This window comes from Macrobrachium rosenbergii, chromosome 52 (genome assembly GCF_040412425.1).
Source record: "Macrobrachium rosenbergii isolate ZJJX-2024 chromosome 52, ASM4041242v1, whole genome shotgun sequence".
NCBI lineage: Eukaryota > Metazoa > Arthropoda > Malacostraca > Decapoda > Palaemonidae > Macrobrachium > Macrobrachium rosenbergii.
In genome coordinates this window covers 5024076-5042039 of record NC_089792.1, presented here as the reverse complement: position 1 = coordinate 5042039, position 17964 = coordinate 5024076, and the positions used below count along the sequence as shown (strand labels likewise).

Sequence of the window (17964 nt, the reverse complement as noted above, 5' to 3'; positions counted from 1 at the left end):
AAGAATATGGTGTTCATTTGAAGAAAAGAGGAAACATTAGAAAAGGAAAAAAATAAATTAACAAATTAATAGATAAAAATGTAAGTAAATTATTTAAAAGATTATGAGAAATAACTTTCTAAGTTATCAGTCTGTTGAGTTGTTAGGTAACCATTTGCTTGAATGAAAACAGCGTTGCTTGTGCTTATGAAAAAGAAAGTTGATACCAGTTCGATTTTTTATCCCTATGTTGAACAGACTCAAAAATTAAACTCTTGTTCTTTCATTTCAGGAATATTGCTGTCATGTTTGTTTTTCCAGTGTTACAGGAATGGATATTTAGAAAAATTGTCTTGTTCTTTAAACCTTCTTACATCTCTGGTATAAATGTTCTTTTTCTTTTATTAGTTTAATTTTTCAATTTATTGTTTTATGTTCATGGATAGACTTTTTATTATATCCTATTTATTCTTTTAATATTATCTATTTTCATTGATCAGACCTATTTTGTAACACATTTCCACAAGATTCTCACCACTCTCGTTCGTTTCAGCAATTCCATATCTGTCCACGACCTCATAGTGTTTTTTTATCCCCAACCTCTGCATTGAAATCACCTAGCACAACCACCCTCTCAGCTCTTCAGATCGTACAAAGGGGTCTTACCCATACAGTCTTCGAGCTAATACAGTTGTTGTATTTTTTCGTCTGCCTCCAGTCTCCTTGATATATATAGCTGTAAACCTTTCAGCCACCCCAGGTGCATTTGTTCGTTTTCACACACACACAAACACACACACATATATGTATATATACATATATGTGTAGATGTGTATGTATGTAAGTAATTATAAATATATATAAGTTGTATATGTATATATATATATATATATATATATATTTATTTTATATATATACATGTATGTGTGTATGTATATATATATATATATATATATATATATATATATACATACATACAAACATACATACATATGTTTATATTTATATATATACATATATGTGTAGATGTGTATGTATGTAAGTAATTATAAATATATATAATTTGTATATATATATATATATATATATTTATTTTTATTATATATATATTTATTTTATATATATACATTTATTTTGTGTGTATGTATATACATACATACATACATATTTATACATATATATATATATATATATATATATATATATATATATATATATATATATATAGAGAGAGAGAGAGAGAGAGAGAGAGAGAGAGAGAGAGAGAGGAGAGAGCGTACACTCACACTATTCGTATGGCGACAGATTTTGCTTCTTCCCATGACTGAGAACTTTGGCGAACCTGACATTAATTTTTTTTGTCAGATCGGTTTACGTAACCTTTAAACACTCTCAGAATTCTCTGGCGCTTTGATATTCATGATATTCAAGTTTTAAACCCTTGAAAGGTAATGCACGATTTATGTAAATGCCATTTCCTTTTCCTTACCAGGTTTTCTGAATGCTGCCTCACCGGTCCTGTGCAATATAGCCAAGATGTTATTGTTATGGTAAGTAAGTAAGGTATTGTCCTTGCGCAATTTTGCTTTCTTCTGTTCAAGTATGATAAAGTGGTCAGTATTAAACAAGTCAGAAATGCGCCGACGTTTTCTCCACGGCCGCTACTGCGTATAATCAAGGCCACCGGAAATAGATCTATCTTTCGGTGATCTGGGTATAATGCTGTATGAGCCGCAGCCCATGAAATTTTAATCACGGCCCGGTGGTGGCCTGTCCTATATAGTTGCCAGAAGCACGATTATAGCTAATTTTAACGTTAAATGAAATAAAAACTACTGAGGCTAGAGGTCTGCAATTTGGTGTATTTGATGACTGGAGGGTGGATGATCAACATACCAATTTGCAGCCCTCTAGCCTCTGTAGTTTTTAAGATCTGAGGGCGGACAGAAAAAAGTGCGGACGGACTGACAAAGCCGGCACAATAGTTTTCTTTACAGAAAACTAAAAAGTGACAGTGATAATAATCTATTTCAGCATCATCAAACGATTTACCAGTTGGTGTCTGTTTTTATCCTTTTTGATAATGCAAGATTCCATTTCATTATTGCTGATGTATGCCTGTTTTCTGTCTCTCAGGTCCCCTGTAGTTTTTATTTTATTCAAGGTTAAGGTTAGTTAGCTATTGTCCTTGCGGCAACGATTAGGATAGCCACCACCGGGCCGTGGTCAAGGTTTCATGGGCCGCGGCTCATGCAGCATTATACCGCGATCACCGAAAGATAGATCTATTTTCGGTGGCCTTGATTATACGCTGTAGCGGCTGTACAGAAAACTCGATTGCCCCCAAGAAACTTAGGCTCATTTTTTACTTTTTTGTATATTTTTTTTTGCATTCGTTATGAAAGTAAGTTCTTTATTTGTCTTTAGAACTATTTTATTATAAAGGTTTCTTGTGGTGTCAGCATCTTTTAGACCGCAGTTTATATTTGAAAAACCCTTCAAAGTTCATGTTTAATGTGAAAAGCAAACTGTATGAACTGTTCAGTATCCATGAACTTATTCCCCGCAGGGAGGGGGAGGATAGTGCCGTCAGTGGACCTCACGCGGTGCACTGCAGTCATTACTTATGGTTTTTGCAGCGTGCCTTCGGCCCCTAGCTGCACCCACTTTTTATAAAGCCTTTTACTCTACCTCCGTTCCAGCTCACTTTCTTCAATCTTGCTGTTCAACCTCTGAACTATTTAACTGTTACTTCTTGGTGCAACTGAGGGTGTTTTCTGTTCTACGTCTAGATCCTTGTCCTTCATCTCTTTAACTTTTTGGATTTCTTTATTTTACTGTCTCAAGCCGATGACTGGCCGGAAGTGCCCCATTGCTTGGCTGGACAGCCAATGTTCATCATCGACAGTCTCTATATCTCATTCGTATAAAGGAGTATCTACGATCCAGAAATGCAGTCAGTACTGTCATGTTAACAGCAAGTTTAAATTCTTTCTCCCAGCAACCATGAAACTGAGGACTTTTTTTTTAACCTGAGTCTTCTTATCAGATGTAACCACGTAGGGGGATCGTGCCCTCACTGCACCTCATGCGGTGCACTGCAGGCGTTACTTGAGGTTCTTTGCAGCGTTCCTTCAAACCCTAGCTATAATCTCTTTCATTCCTTTTACTGTACCTCCGGTCATAATTCGTTCTTTCATCTTACTTCTCACCCTTTCCTAACAATTGATTCAAAGTGCAACTGCTGGGAGGTTTTCCTCCTGTTACACCTTTCAAACATTTTACTGTCGTTTTCCATTTCAGCGCGGAATGGCCTCATAGAGTGCCAGCTCTTGGTCCTTTTCCTAAATTCTATATTCTAGTCTATTTTATTCTTACCAGACGCATTGTTTATGTCCTGTTGTCAGCCTCAACAACTTCCGTGATCATATCTTTTGAGATCACTGTCATCCCTCTAAAAATCTGTCACGACTTTCTGTTATTGTCTCTTAAAATCTGAATCGGATAAGCCACATATTCCTGTCAAGATTTTCTTATTTTTAAAAGAAACCACTCTCAGTCTTCCGTGGTGTAACGTCAGGTTCATCTTCTTTTTTTAAATCTATCAACGATGTTTTTTTTTAAATTGGATAAGTTAGTCAAGGGTATTCTTTTACCTCTTGTCACGTATTTCGTATAATATGCAGAAGTAAAAGTGGCGTCTTTCTTTATCCAGGAAGACTTTTTGTTCAATTCTGATCACCTTCTCTGGTATCAAGTGCTACGTTGAGTTCCTCATCTCGTTTGTCGGTGTTGCTTCCAACGAGAACTTGCTGACGATCAGCCAGGAACGGTTGAAAGTGGCACAGTGGCCAAGTTCCATTACAGACTCGCCCACAGGCTGGGTCAGTCTCTCTAGTTTTTCAAGGTCAGGTTCCGTAGGGCTGTAGTGCCGTCAGTTCACCACACGCGGTGCACTGCAGGCATTAATTATTATTATTATTATTATTATTATTAGTCAGAAGATGAACCCTATTCATATGGAAAAAGGCCACCACGGGCCATTGACTTGAGATTCAAGCTTATATATATAATATATATATATTATATATATAGATATATATATATATATATATATATATATATATATATATATATGAAATATATATATATATATATATATATACTCAAATTGATGAAACCTTTTAAAATATAAAGAACATTAGCAGTCGTAACGCTCGCTTACCGAACGACATACTTGCCAGGTTTATGTAGTGGAACGAGACCTGTCTTGCTTATATTGCTCCACAAACCCTTAGTGGGCCGTTCCATATCTCTGATCACGGCTTTGAAGTGTTGATTTGTTAGTTCATGCTCTGATTAACGCTTTTATTTATCGTTGACTGATTTTCGACACTGGCCTCGACCCTTGATCGCCGAGAGAAATATCCTTGTAAAGGGATAGTAGCATGAGCGCACCGATTGAGGTGCACTGTAGGCATTACTCAAGGGTCATTGCATCTTCCCTTCGTCCACTAGCTGCAACCCCTTTCACTCATTTTACTGTACCTCTGTTCATACTCTCTTTCTCCCATCTGATTTTCCACCGTCTCCTAATGATTGATATTGGAACTACGAGGTTTTCCTCCTGTTACACCTTGCAGACCTCCTTTACTCTCAATTTCCGTTTCAGCGCTGAATGACCTCGTAGGTGCCAGTGCTTGGACTTTATCCTAAATTCTGTATTCTATTCTATTTCTTTTACTTTTACTATAGGCATTACGAACGGTATTTTCTCCTTTTACTATGACCATTACAAAGTCAAGGAAGATAACTATCACGCTGCCTGTATGGAAGCATCCCTAGAAAATGAGGTTAATCAAATAAACAGCCAACAGTTCCCTCTTAAACATTATAAAAAACTAATTTTGGAGCTGTTGTGTGTACCTATAAAGGATGCGAAAAAAGCGTAGAAAGTGCCCGCCTTAGACCAGTTTTTGCGCCCTGCTATAACCTTAGTAACAAGTAGAAGAAGAAGAAGTTTAGCAGGTGGGCAGGAGGAGAGGACTGACGAAAGAGTGCTAAATCTCTCTCTCTCTCTCTCTCTCTCTCTCTCTCTCTCTCTCTCTCTCTCTCTCTCTCTCTCTGTAAAACACTTTGGTATATATGAGATGATTTGGTCATATTTCCCTGAGAGCCAGTTCTGTTCATTTCCTTTAGTGTGTCATAAGTTTATCGTTCCTCTCTTAATGTTTGATGTCTTGAAGTTAGGTTGGAAAAATAATTGCAAAACATTACAAATAAGTGATTTTCTGATTTTCTGCTTTCCGATCTCCTGTTCCCGTAGGGGGGTAGGGCCGTCAGCGCACCTCATGCGGTGCACTGTAGGCATTACTAAAGGTTCTTTGCAGCGTCCCTTCGGCCCCTAGCTGCAACCTAGTTCACTCCTTTTGCTGTACTTCTGTTCATATTCTCTTTCTTCCATTTTACTTTCCACTCTCTCTCTCTCTCTCTCTTAACAATAGTGTTTCATGGTGAAGCCGCGAGGTTTTCCTCCTGTTACACCATTCAAACCTTTAACTGTCAGTTTCCCTTTCAGTGCTGGATGACCTCATAGGTTCCAGTGCTTGGCATTTGGCCTGAAATCCATATTCAGTTAACAATCAATATACATGAATCAGAGATACGTGCTGTGTACGTAGGAGCTACTATTATTCACCTGTAGTCTACCGATCGCGTTCCACTTTGTCAAGGCTGTTGTAATTTTTTTTTTTTTTTAAGTGTTCTGCTTTTTTTCACGTGGGTATTTTTTCTGCCCGTACTTCCTGCAAGGGTTACTCTTTAAAAAAAAACACACCTTGATCTTCCTCATCACTCTCTCTCTCTCTCTCTCTCTCTTCCCCGTTTATCTATGTTCCAGACATTCTTTTCTCTATTTACGTTTCAATCAAGATTATTACCTGCAATACACCTGTCTCACAGCGTCGACATGGCCATCAGCTCGGTTCCTTCATCTCCTCTTCTTCTTAATGAACACCATATTCTCACTTCTTCCTTGTGAACACCATAATATTCTTTGGAAGCTTGAGTTTCAAGTCAGTGGCCCCGTGGTGGGCTTGTTTCCATATGAGTAGGTTTCATCTTCTAAATAATAATAATTAATAATAATAATTTAAAACCTCTTATGCCAGAAGTGAAAGGGCGTATGATGTTTTATGGTGGTATCGCTGAGGAATCTTTGTAGGAGTGAGTATACAGTTCCTGGAAGAGATCCCATGACATCAGGATACGTCCAGTATGGAAGAGGAATTCCGTATTGGTCTAAATACGCCTTAAAGTTCACTGGAGTAATTGTTCCTTCGCATACCTAGTAAGAAGGTCATAGCCTTCACGGAACAAGTGTCCCGTAGGGGGGTTAGTGCCGTCAGTGCACCTCATGCGGTGCACTGTAGGCATTACTAAAGGTTCTTTGCAGCGTCCCTTCGGCCCCTAGCTGCAACCCTTTTCATTCCTTTTGCTGTACCTCCATTTAAATTATCTTTCTTCCATCTTGCTATCCACCCTCTCCTAACTATTATTTCATAATGCAACTGCTTTGAGGTTTTCCTCCTGTTACACCTTTCAAACCTTTTTATTCTCAGTTTTCGTTTTAGCACTGAATGACGTCATAGGTCCCAGTGCTTGGTCTTTGGCCTAAACTCTATATTCCATTCCATTCCATTCCATTCCGTTCTATTCCATTCCATTACATTCTGTTCCATTCCATTCCATTCCATTCCATTCCATTTTATTCCATTACAGTCCTTCCATTCCAATCCATTCCGTTCCATTCCATTCCATTCCATTCCGTTCCATTCCATTCCATCCATTCCGTTCCATTCCACATTCACGGAACAAGTGATGAGGTAAATCCAGTCCTTGATCTTCAGTACTCATTAAGAAAAATTATAATTTTACGAACGTCATGAGACTAAATTAGTAGTTTGGAATACTGCTAATGAAATTAAAATGTACTTGGATTTTATCAGTGGAATGGAATATGAAATTTAGGCCGTGGGCCAAGCGCTGGGAGCTATGAGGTCATTCAGCCCTGAATGGGAAGCTGAGAGTAAGAAGGTTTTAAAGGCGTAACAAGAGGAAAACTTAGCAGTTGCACTATGAATCAATTTTAAGGAGAAGATTGAGAAAAGTAAGATGGAAGATGGCCTAATTTTTATATTCCATTCCATTCCACAATGTTTATGTGTTCTGTTTTAATTCTCTACAATTTTCTGCATTAATAACTTTCAGTATTTCCTATACACCAACTCACCACATGAGCCCCGTTTACTAATATCTTGGTGAGTCTTGTTTACAAATGGCCGCCGGTTCATGGTCTTACAAGACCGCTAAAGATTCAAGCACGGCCTGTGGTGGCTGTCCGGTATGAGGTAGAAGGTTTAAACCTTTTACCGGTAATTTCTGTAATTCTCCGTTGCAGGACGGAGGTGCGTTATTCTGCATTAATCAACGAGGTCCCTTCAATTGAGTAACGCTGTGTTGCAACCAGCTGCGGCAACTCAATATTGATGAGGCGAACTGCTTTCAATTCCATTTGTTTATTTTGCCGTTCGTGACGCCATACACGAGTTGCAGGTTTTCTCTCTCTCTCTCTCTCTCTCTCTCTCTCTCTCTATTTCTAAGCACCAGCGGGGAATTCTTACGTAAGAGTGGGAGGATGGTGGTTAATGTTTTGTTAGTAAGGCCAACGTCGAATTTACAGTTAAATATCAGTTTGTATATATATATATTATTAAAAATATATATATATATATATATATATATATATATATATATATATATATATATATATGTGTGTGTGTGTGTATATTTATGTATATATATATATGTATGTATAGGTTTATATAAATAATATTTATGTATATAATATATAAATAGATATATACACATAAATATATATATATATAGCTTGTAATTTTTTATATATATATATATATATATATATATATATATATATATATATATATATATATATATATATATAAATGCATACATACATTCACACATACACAGAACAAGCTTGTAATTTGTTTTAATAAATATCTCCGCTAGATACCATCCAGTTTCAATGAGGTAATGTTAGTAATTGTATTAATGCGCAGAGCAGTTGTGTAACTGATAAAGTGTTATAACACACATATGTACATAAATATATATATAAATATACTATATATTTATATATATATATATATATATATTTAACATGTGAATATGTGTATATGTGGTTTGAATATGAGTAAAAGCTTTATGGGGCATAAGTTGTTATATATGGAATAAATATAGAGAGAATGGTTGATAAGTGAGCTAATATATCTCCGAACAAACGGTGCAAATGGAGAGAGACAGTCCCTTGGTCGACATGGCGTTATTATTCACAATATTATTTACTGAATGTACAGTCATCCATAAATATTTGTGCAACATGTTCCAGAAGTTTTCGTTCACCTAGCAAAAATTTATTCGTTTTATTCATACAAGAAAATGTTGCTTTTCTTATTCGATTTTGCTTATTAATCACACGGTTAACAATAGATAAAAGAATGGCGAGTGAAAAATCCGTATTACGGAAAAATAGCGAAACATTTTGAAAAATTTCGCTCATAAAGGTAGGGTAAAAGAGTCAAATAAAAAACTATAATTAGTCATCCATTCAATCCTTATGGGAGCCAGTTCAGAAATTTTCTTCTCCATGGATAAATAACCCAAATGGAAAAGCATAAGGAGAAAATGATGTAAGGGCGGAAGAGGTTAGATAAATTTCAAAACGTATTTGGAGGTGGATGTTGAAGATATAAGGGAATGAATTAGGAATATGAAAACACAGACACCAGCAATTAATATGATTACAAATGAGATGCTGTGGTACGGGTGTGAAAGTGTGGTTGAGCGGCTTCCCAGGGTGTGAAAGGTATTTCTGGATGAGAGAAAGGTTCTGAAGGAGTGGGTAACAGGATAACTGTTATTTTGCATATGGGTAGAGTTGATAGAGGAGGTTGCAAGAATTATAATTTACCAAGGAGATGCTTAGTAAGGATCTGATTGATCAAGTATGTAAGTTGACGGAACGATTGATAGGGGAAGAATTAGTGTTGGTTAAGTCGTAGAATTTTGATGTAGGTGCAGAGTCATGAGATTCAGAAAAATTGTGAAGGGAGTGCGGAGTGGTCAATGTTTGCAGATGATGTAGCACTGATACAGGATGGTGAAAAGAATAGTGAACAAGAAACTGCACAAACTAGTGAAAGACTTGGAAATATTAACAAGAGGGGATAGTTAGGAGTAAATATGAAAAAAAAGGAAGGTAATAAGAGCAAGTGGAAACAAGTTAGTAAGGATTTTAGAAGAAGAGAAGCAGTTGATTCGTACAGGTCTTAGGGACTAAATACAATGACAGTAGGATGAGAGAAGAGGTGAGTGGCGCAATAGGAGAGGCAAGGAATTTATCAGTTGTGTTTAGGAAGATTGGGGAAGAAACTTGAATTTCTTATGGAACCAAGGTTTAAGTGTATGAAGAGGTTGTTGAACCATCTCTCCTTCGTGGAATTGAAGTGTTGATACTGAATGCAAGTGAAAAGATGTAAGATGCAGAGATGAATATTCTTGTTTTTGTAATATATTTAATGTATAGATAATATTATTATATATATATATTTTTTATATATATATATATATATATATATATATATATATATATATATATATATATGTATGTATGTATATATATATATAGAAGTTGGAAAGTTTTTTGAGATGGTTTAGTTGTGTAGGAAGAACGGAGAAATGAATGTTAGTTAAAAATGTGTAAAATTCAGAAGAGTTGGGGGGAAGAGAGGCAAAAGAGGTATTACCAAGAAAGGGCCTTAATATCTAGAAAGTGCCGGTGTGCACAAGATAGAGGTGAGTGGTTCAGTGTGTGTGGGGGCCGTAATGCACTGTTAATGTGCTTTCTGTGTAGGTAAAAGAAGTGGGTTAATGGGTCATTTAGGGGAAGTTTTCTGCACTGGGTTCATCCATAATTCAGTAAAGTATGAATGGGGGTAAGTATCATAACTATTTTTTTTCTTTAGCCAGTCATCTCGATGGGAGAAATTGACGTACAGTACATGTGTGTGTATATATATATGTGTGTGTGTGTGTGTGTGTGTATGTGTGTGTGTGTGAGTATAGATATGTGTATATTTTGTATATATATTTACTGTATATTGTACATATATATATATATATATATATATATATATATATATATATATATATATATATATATATATATATATATATATATATATATGCATGCAGTGTGCAAGCATCTTACTGCACCGAAGTGTAACTTACCTGTAGAAACCAGTTCCCCAGGTAACGTATATACTTCCCCTTTGCCAGTGAGCTCTAACCAGTACACCTTTTTGCTGGAGTTTCATGAATCATTTCGAGATTATTCAGCGGAATGTCTCCGTCACCTTTCTCTTGACCGACCGCCACCGGAATAATGACGCCCGGTAATGTTATGAATACTCGTGACCATCTTTATTCAAAGCACTTTAATTACCAGAAAACGGCGACGGAGGAGGAGGAGAAGAAGAAGAAGAAGAAGGAAAAGGAGAAGGAGAAGCCCCTCTCTAAATCATCATCGTCCCATAATTGCCTGTGGGCGTCTGATGTACTGTACTGGGTCAGAAGCTTCTACCAGTCGCGTTCCGTTCTTGTGTGACGTTTCTTGGTCCGTAAAGTTGACTGCTATTATATCGACTAGATTTGCATTCGCGGATGCGCTGTATTGTTTGTTTGGCTTCTGTCAGTTCATTTAAAAGGTGAAATAGTGACGACTCCTCCGTTTGCCGACGACTACCGTTCTTGGAAAATCCTAATTTGCGAGTGATGTGTCCTAATACGACTTACGTCGTGGGAAGCCGCGTCATTTTGCTTCCGCGATGGCCGTTTTTCAAATGGAAGCTTCCAGGTTAGTTTGAAAATAGTTTGGGGGTTCTTGCGTTTTGCTTGGAAGCAAGATTTCAGAGGCCATGTTGAGTGCCTTGTGAACTGAAGTCAACAAAAGTTTAGGCCAAAGACCAGTTACACTGGGACTGCGGTGTAGAAGGTCACTGAGCTGGAAAAACTCAGAGGCTGGTATTTTTGTTTTGTTTTATTTTTAGGTCTGATGCAGCGTGTCTTGTGGAAAATTATAGTCTGCTAACAGAAATATTTGTTCAAAAATAATTAAAAATAAAATAGAAGAAGATACTCATGTGTTAGCTGTTAATAGGCCTACAGTAAAATAATGAAAGAGGCCCTACTTTGAGTCTGTGTCCCAGGTATCGAAAAATCTCTTTCTCCCCTCTCCCCCACTCCCCTTCTGCGCCCCTTAGAATTTCCAAGATCCCCTATTATTCTCCCTTGACGGCTTCCAGTTACAAAAAGATTTATTTTTTAAATAGAGTATAACAGGTACAGAAATGACCTGTTTATCAAAACATGCACATTACTTCATTTTATTGGCAATAACTCATTTATTATCCACTAGTCCTATTTATTTATTAATTTCTTTATTTGTTTTTCTTTTCTAATGACTGGAACTTTCTTTCTGTATTAGCGAATGCCTTCTGTTGACATTCTTTCAAAAAAACGCCATGTTCTTTAAAGCCATGTGAGTCAGTGGCCCCTGTGGTGGGTTTGTTCAAAATGAATAGGTAAATATTTTGAATAAATAATAATAATAATAATAGCCCGCCGTCGGTGAAATATTCACCATATTGTAAGAAACAAATCTGAAATTGATGTACAAACGGGGCTTTCTAGAGCCTAAAAGGTTGAGTCTAAACAGATTCCCGAAAGCTCTCGGTTTGCTTATTTAAAAATATATTTTTACACTTGCATATAACTGTAGATTTGTTTCACCATTTTAGTGACTCACGCTGCTATGCGTATTTTATAATAATAATCGTTAAAAATAATAATTTAATATATGATTATTTTGATTTTATTAACTGAGGCATTATTTATATTGGAGGTTGATTACAAAGTGATCAAATTAGCAAGTTTATCTGCTTCTATGAAGTCGTTTTTTTGTCTCCTGTATAGGTGGGTAGTTGTGCACCTCATGTGCTATACTGTAGGCATTACTTGAGGTTCTTCGCAGCGTTCCTTCTGTCCCTAGCTGCAACCGCTTTCATCCCTTTTACCGTACCTCCTTTCATATTATATTTTTTCTATCTCACTTTCCACCCTCTCTAACAATTGTTTCGTAGTACAACTGCGACGTTTTCCTCCTGTTACGCCTTTTAAACCTTTTACTCTCAATTTTCTGTTCAGCGCTGAATGACCTCATAGGTGCCAGCTCTTGGCCTTCGACCAAAGTTGTGTATGCTTTATGTCTGTCCAACAGCGTTTTTGCTACACATCTCTTTTATTGACTGCCTGTTGGCATTCTGTTCAGTTAGGGACTCGCTCAGCAAGTAAAGATCCCGAGACAATATGTACAAGTGATAAATAGAAAATAATATGAATAAACTAAAAAGTAATAGAAAATAAGATATTCCGGAGATATTCCCAATCTCAGAAATGATGGAGATCTGGGATTTTCTTACATTATGAAAATTCTGAACTGTCACACGCTACCGCAAGGCCTTTTCCTGAACCTTGATATCTTTGATTGCTGTGAAAGTATCGGACATTGGAGAGCTCTCTCTCTCTCTCTCTCTCTCTCTCTCTCTCTTATATAAGTTTTCAGATGTTTTTAATACTCTGGATATATGTACATAGTTTTATGAAAGCTATTACTCTCTCTCTCTCTCTCTCTCTCTCTCTCTCTCTCTCTCTCTCTCTCTCTCTCTCTCTCTCTCTCTCTCTCTCTCTCTGTTCACAAGTTTTCAGTTGTTTTCATTCTTTGGATCTATTGGTACGAGTTCGAATCTCCGACCGGCCAGTGAAGAACAAGAGGAATTTGTTTCTGGTGATAGAAATTCATTTCTCTCTCTAATCTGGTTCGGATTCTCTAAGCTGTAGGTCCCTGCTAGGTAACCATTGGTTCTTAGCCACGTAAAATAAGTCTAATCCTTCGGGCCAGCCCTAGGAGAGCTGTTAACCAGCTCAGTGGTCTCTAAACTAAGATATCTCTCTTATTTCTCTCTCTCTCTCTCTCTGAAAGTTTTCATTTGCTTTTCATAGTTTAGATCTATATCTCTAATTTCTCTCTCTCTCTCTCTCTCTCTCTCTCTCTCTCTCTCTCAAAAGTTTTATATTTGCTTATCATAGTTTAGATCTATACCTAATTTCTCTCTCTCTCTCTCTCTCTCTCTCTCTCTCTCTCTCTCTCTCTCTCTCTCTCACTTAAAAGTTCAAGGCTCGGAATCACGACTTCACCAGTATTTAAACTCGAACTGATCCGTTCCAGAGTCAATGCAGCATTCGCCGAGCGCGGAAAAGTCGCATCATGATTTCGCTCTTTGTTGCTACCAAGGAGCCACATAATCGGGTCTAATGATTATTATCAAGGTAGAATTAGCTCAGGTGTTCAAGGAAAAGGGAGCAAGTTATTTTTTTTTTTTCAGGTGTAACATCCGGAAGAGACGTTTGAGTGGCCAGTTAATTTTTTTGTAAATAAGAAGGACGTTTGAGTGACAAGAAAGAGAGAGAGAAGAGAGAAATAGAGAGAATTTGAGAGAGAGAGAGAGAGAGAGAGAGAGAGAGAGAGAGAAGATGTAAATAGATCCAAGTATGAAAAACAACTGAAAAATTGATCCAAATTATGAAAAACAACTGAAAACTTGTGTGTGAGAGAGAGAGAGAGAGAGAGAGAGAGAGAGAGAGAGAGAGAGAAAGAGTAATAGTTTTCAGGAAACTATATAAATAGGTTCAAAATATGAAAAAACTGAAAACTTGTATGAGAGAGAGAGAGAGAGACAGAGAGAGATAGTTTTCAGGAAACTGTATAAATAGGTCCAGAGTTTGAAAAACAAGTGGAAATTTGTATGAGAGAGAGAGAGAGAGAGAGAGAGAGAGAGAGAGAGAGAGAGAGAGAGTAATAGTTTTCGTGAAACTATCTAAATAGATTCAAAGGTATGAAAAATCAGAAAACATGTAGGGGAGAAAGAGAGAGAGAGAGAGAGAGAGAGAGCAATGCCTATCAGAAAACCAGAGAGAATAATTTCACTATAGGAAAAAATGACTGAAAACTTATTAAAAGAGAGAAAACTTTGAGAGAGAGAGAGAGAGAGAGAGAGAGAGAGAGAGAGAGAGAGACACGCCTCTCCAACATCCCTAAGGAATCCTAAGGACTTGATATATAAACAAAAGCAGAATGACAGAGAATAAAATGAGACCTCTTCCTTCTTCGAGAAACAAATACACACACACACGAGAGACACTGACTGGTAGGCGTCTCAAAAAAAAAAAAAAAAAAAGCAGCCTATTTCCTAACACCTGCTCGTAGTAGGCTCTTGGGCACACTCTCGATCCAGGAAGTAGGCACAAGGAAGGTGTTGCTGACGCTGCCCCAGGGCGATGCCCGGTACCCTAAAGGAATCGAGGAAGTGTTTTCCGAATGAGATATGTGACCTCCTGGGGTGCGAGAAGGTTCATGTTCTTTTTTATTTATGTCTCGTCCGGGCGGGTGGGCGAGGTTACACGCCCGCCCAATTGTGAAGATGAAACTATAAAAGAAAGTGGATAGTAAAGGATTATAGATAATGGTATTAGGATTAGGATAAATTAATGATTCGTCCGTATTTATTTATTTTTTTTTTTTTATCTCGGCCGGGCGGGTGGGTGAGGTTACACGCCCGCCCAATTGTGAAGATGAAAATACAAAGGAAAATGGTTAGGACAGGATTATAGATAGCGATATTAGGATGAGGATAAATTCATCACATTGCTGGCCTTGGTGACATTAAGATTTAATTCCTCTGTTTGGCGAAAATTTTACGCTTGATCCTTCTCGTTATTCGTATCAAAATGCTTAATTCCGGAGTTTCGTACAATACCTGATGAATTTCTAGTTTTCTGAAAAAGAAAATTAATGGCTTTGTCTGGCCACTTTGGTCAGCACTTTTAGCCCTCAGATTTAAACTACTGAGGCTAGAGGGCTGCAAATTGGTGTGTTGATCATCCACCCTCCAATCATCAAATATACGAAATTGCAGCCCTCTAGCCTCAGTAGTTTTTATTTTATTTAAGGTTAAAGTTAGCCATGATTGTGCTTCTGGCAACGATGTAGGATAGGCCACCACCTGGCGGTTGTTAAAGTTTCTTGGACCGCGGCTCATACAGCATTATACCGGGACTACCTAAAGATAGATTTATTTTCGGTGGCGTTGATTATACGCTGTAGCGATTGTACAGAAAACTCAATTGCGCCGAAGAAACTTTGACGCATTGTTTACTTTTTTTTTTTTGCAAAGAGAATAATAGTATTTTCCCCCTCGTTGGTGATAATATTATGAATAACCGTAACAGAAGTCTGTTGTTTAAGATAACTTTTCTAAATACTTGACAAGAGTAATTGGAAATTAAAATGAACGATTTACCATCCTCTCTCTCTCTCTCTCTCTCTCTCTCTCTCTCTCTCTCTCTCTCTCTCTCTCTCATTTGATACTTGAGGACACACAGGTTAACAAGATTGTAAGTGGAAGTTCCTATGGATGCTTACCATCTCTCTCTCTCTCTCTCTCTCTCTCTCTCTCTCTCTCTCTCTCTCTCTCTCTCTCTCTCTCTCTCTCTCTCTCTCTACTTGAGGACGCATGGTTAACGGTGTTATACGGAAGCCGCCATGGGGACATCTGATACCCCATAGACAATTCCAGCTGCCCTAATATGCAAGACCTCTCTTTTGGCATCAAGGGCAAACTCTGTTTATGGATTAACGATACTAGTTTGTTAGTAGACAGGTCTCGCGTTTTAAGATTGTTTATTTGAAGCTTTTTTTATATTTTTTGCTGAGAAATATTATATTTTTTTGTTAGTAGACAGGTCTCGGCTTTTTAAGATAGTTTAAGATGCAGCCTTTTTTTTTATTTACTGAGGAGAAATATTTATTATGGCTGTTATTTTTCATAATGCGTAATAAATGAACAATTACAGAAAAATCATAACATGCCAAGTATTTATGAGAGGAGAAAAATCAGCAAAATGGAGCCAAGAAACAGTAAATAAAGCAAAATATAGAATATGATATTAAGGGTCAACAAATTGCAAAAGAATTTTATATATTAATAAACATAATTTCTTTAAGGCTTGGACAAAAAATCAAAGTGCCCAAAAGTTGCGCTGCAGGCTGTTCCAGAATTTGACAGCCCCTTCGGCCCCTAGCTGCGATCCCTTTCATTCCTTTTACTGTACCTCCGTTCATATTCTCTTCCTTCCATCTTATCTCCCACCCTCTTAATAATGGTTTCATGGTGCAACTGCGAGGTTTTCCTTCTGTAACACCTTTCAAACCTTTTCTCTCTCAGTTACCCTTTCATGGCTGAATGACCTTATAGGTACCAACACTGGACCTTTTGCCTAAATTTTATATTCCAATCCATTCATTTACCATTTAGCATTTCAGGAGAACAAACAACTTGATCAGAATTACTTCGTGTAATGTTATGCTATTATTATTATTATTATTATTATTATTATTATTATTATTATTATTATTATTATTATTATTATTATTATTTATTGAGAGGATGAACCCTGTTCATATGGAACAATCCCACCAAAGGGGCCATTGACTTGAAATTCAAGCTTTCAAAGAATATTTTGGTGTTTATTCGAAAGAAGTAACAGAAGGAAATGGAAAATACAGAAAGTTCTTAGAAAGCTATCATGCTTTCGCGTAAGAGAATGCACATATATGAACAGAAAAAGTAAGACGTAAGCTATTGGTAAAATTCAGTCCAGATTATATAGATTTAGGATTATACAATCAAAAATCAGAAACGTGACGTCGGAACCTCATGCACCACCAGGAAGAATATGACAGTCGAGGAACTTTGACACCCCATCTTTCTCTCTCTCTCTCTCTCTCTCTCTCTCTCTCTCTCTCTCTCACTGGCCCCGAGTTCGATTCTCCGACCAGCCAATGAAGAATTAGAGGAATTTATTTCTGGTGATTGAAATTCATTTCTCGTTATAATGTGGTTCGGATTCCACAATAAGCTGTAGGTCCCGTTGCTAGGTAACCAATTGGTTCTTAGCCACGTAAAATGAATCTTATCCTTCGGGCCAGCCCTAGGAGAGCTCTTAATCAGCTCAGTGGTCTGGTTAAACTAATGTATACTTAATTTAATTCTCTCTCTCTCTCTCTCTCTCTCTCTCTCTCTCTCTCTCTCTCTCTCTCTCTCTCTCTCTCTCACATTTTACTCGACCTCTTGACCGCTTATTTGAGATGTCCTTACTAGGCGAGTCTCTCTCTCTCTCTCTCTCTCTCTCTCTCTCTCTCTCTCTCTCTCTCTCTCTCTCTCTCTCTCTCTCTCTCTCTCTCTCTCTCTCTCTCTCACACACACACACTTAATTCGACCACCTATATCAGATATCCTGACCCTCTCTCTCTCTCTCTCTCTCTCTCTCTCTCTCTCTCTCTCTCTCTCTCTCTCTCTCTCACACACACACACACACATTTGATTCGACATCGTCTTATTTCAGGCGACAGGCCACGGATTCTTTCCATCACATATATATACTGTATAAACGTATATCCTCTGGACGCGTTTGGAAGTTTCAACATCATATCTCGAGCCAGACCGGACCAGACGTCCTTGCAGTGTACCAAACGGAAACAGAATTCTTTCTCCACTAAAGAATAGATTATTTGTTACGGTTAAGAAAGCCTTTTGTTCAGTCGATGTTTCCTGCCATGAGATATTGAAAGCGGCTATTATTTACTTTGTTTTGATTAGTGGCTAAAGTTTGACAGCTCGTCTTTAGTTGGGATTTGATTTTAATTTGTTTTTATTTTTCGGAGGATGA

The 17964-nt window shown here is 37.3% G+C and overlaps 1 protein-coding gene across 1 annotated transcript in view; it reads left to right on the top strand.

Annotated features, from left to right (window-relative positions):
* Window positions 1–17964, top strand: part of LOC136833652 (maltase A3-like) — a 62632-nt gene that overhangs the window by 11134 nt on the left and 33534 nt on the right. The window contains exon 2 of the mRNA XM_067095801.1: window positions 1472–1529. The gene's annotated coding sequence lies outside the window, so the exon portion shown is untranslated. The remainder of the gene's footprint in view (window positions 1–1471; window positions 1530–17964) is intronic.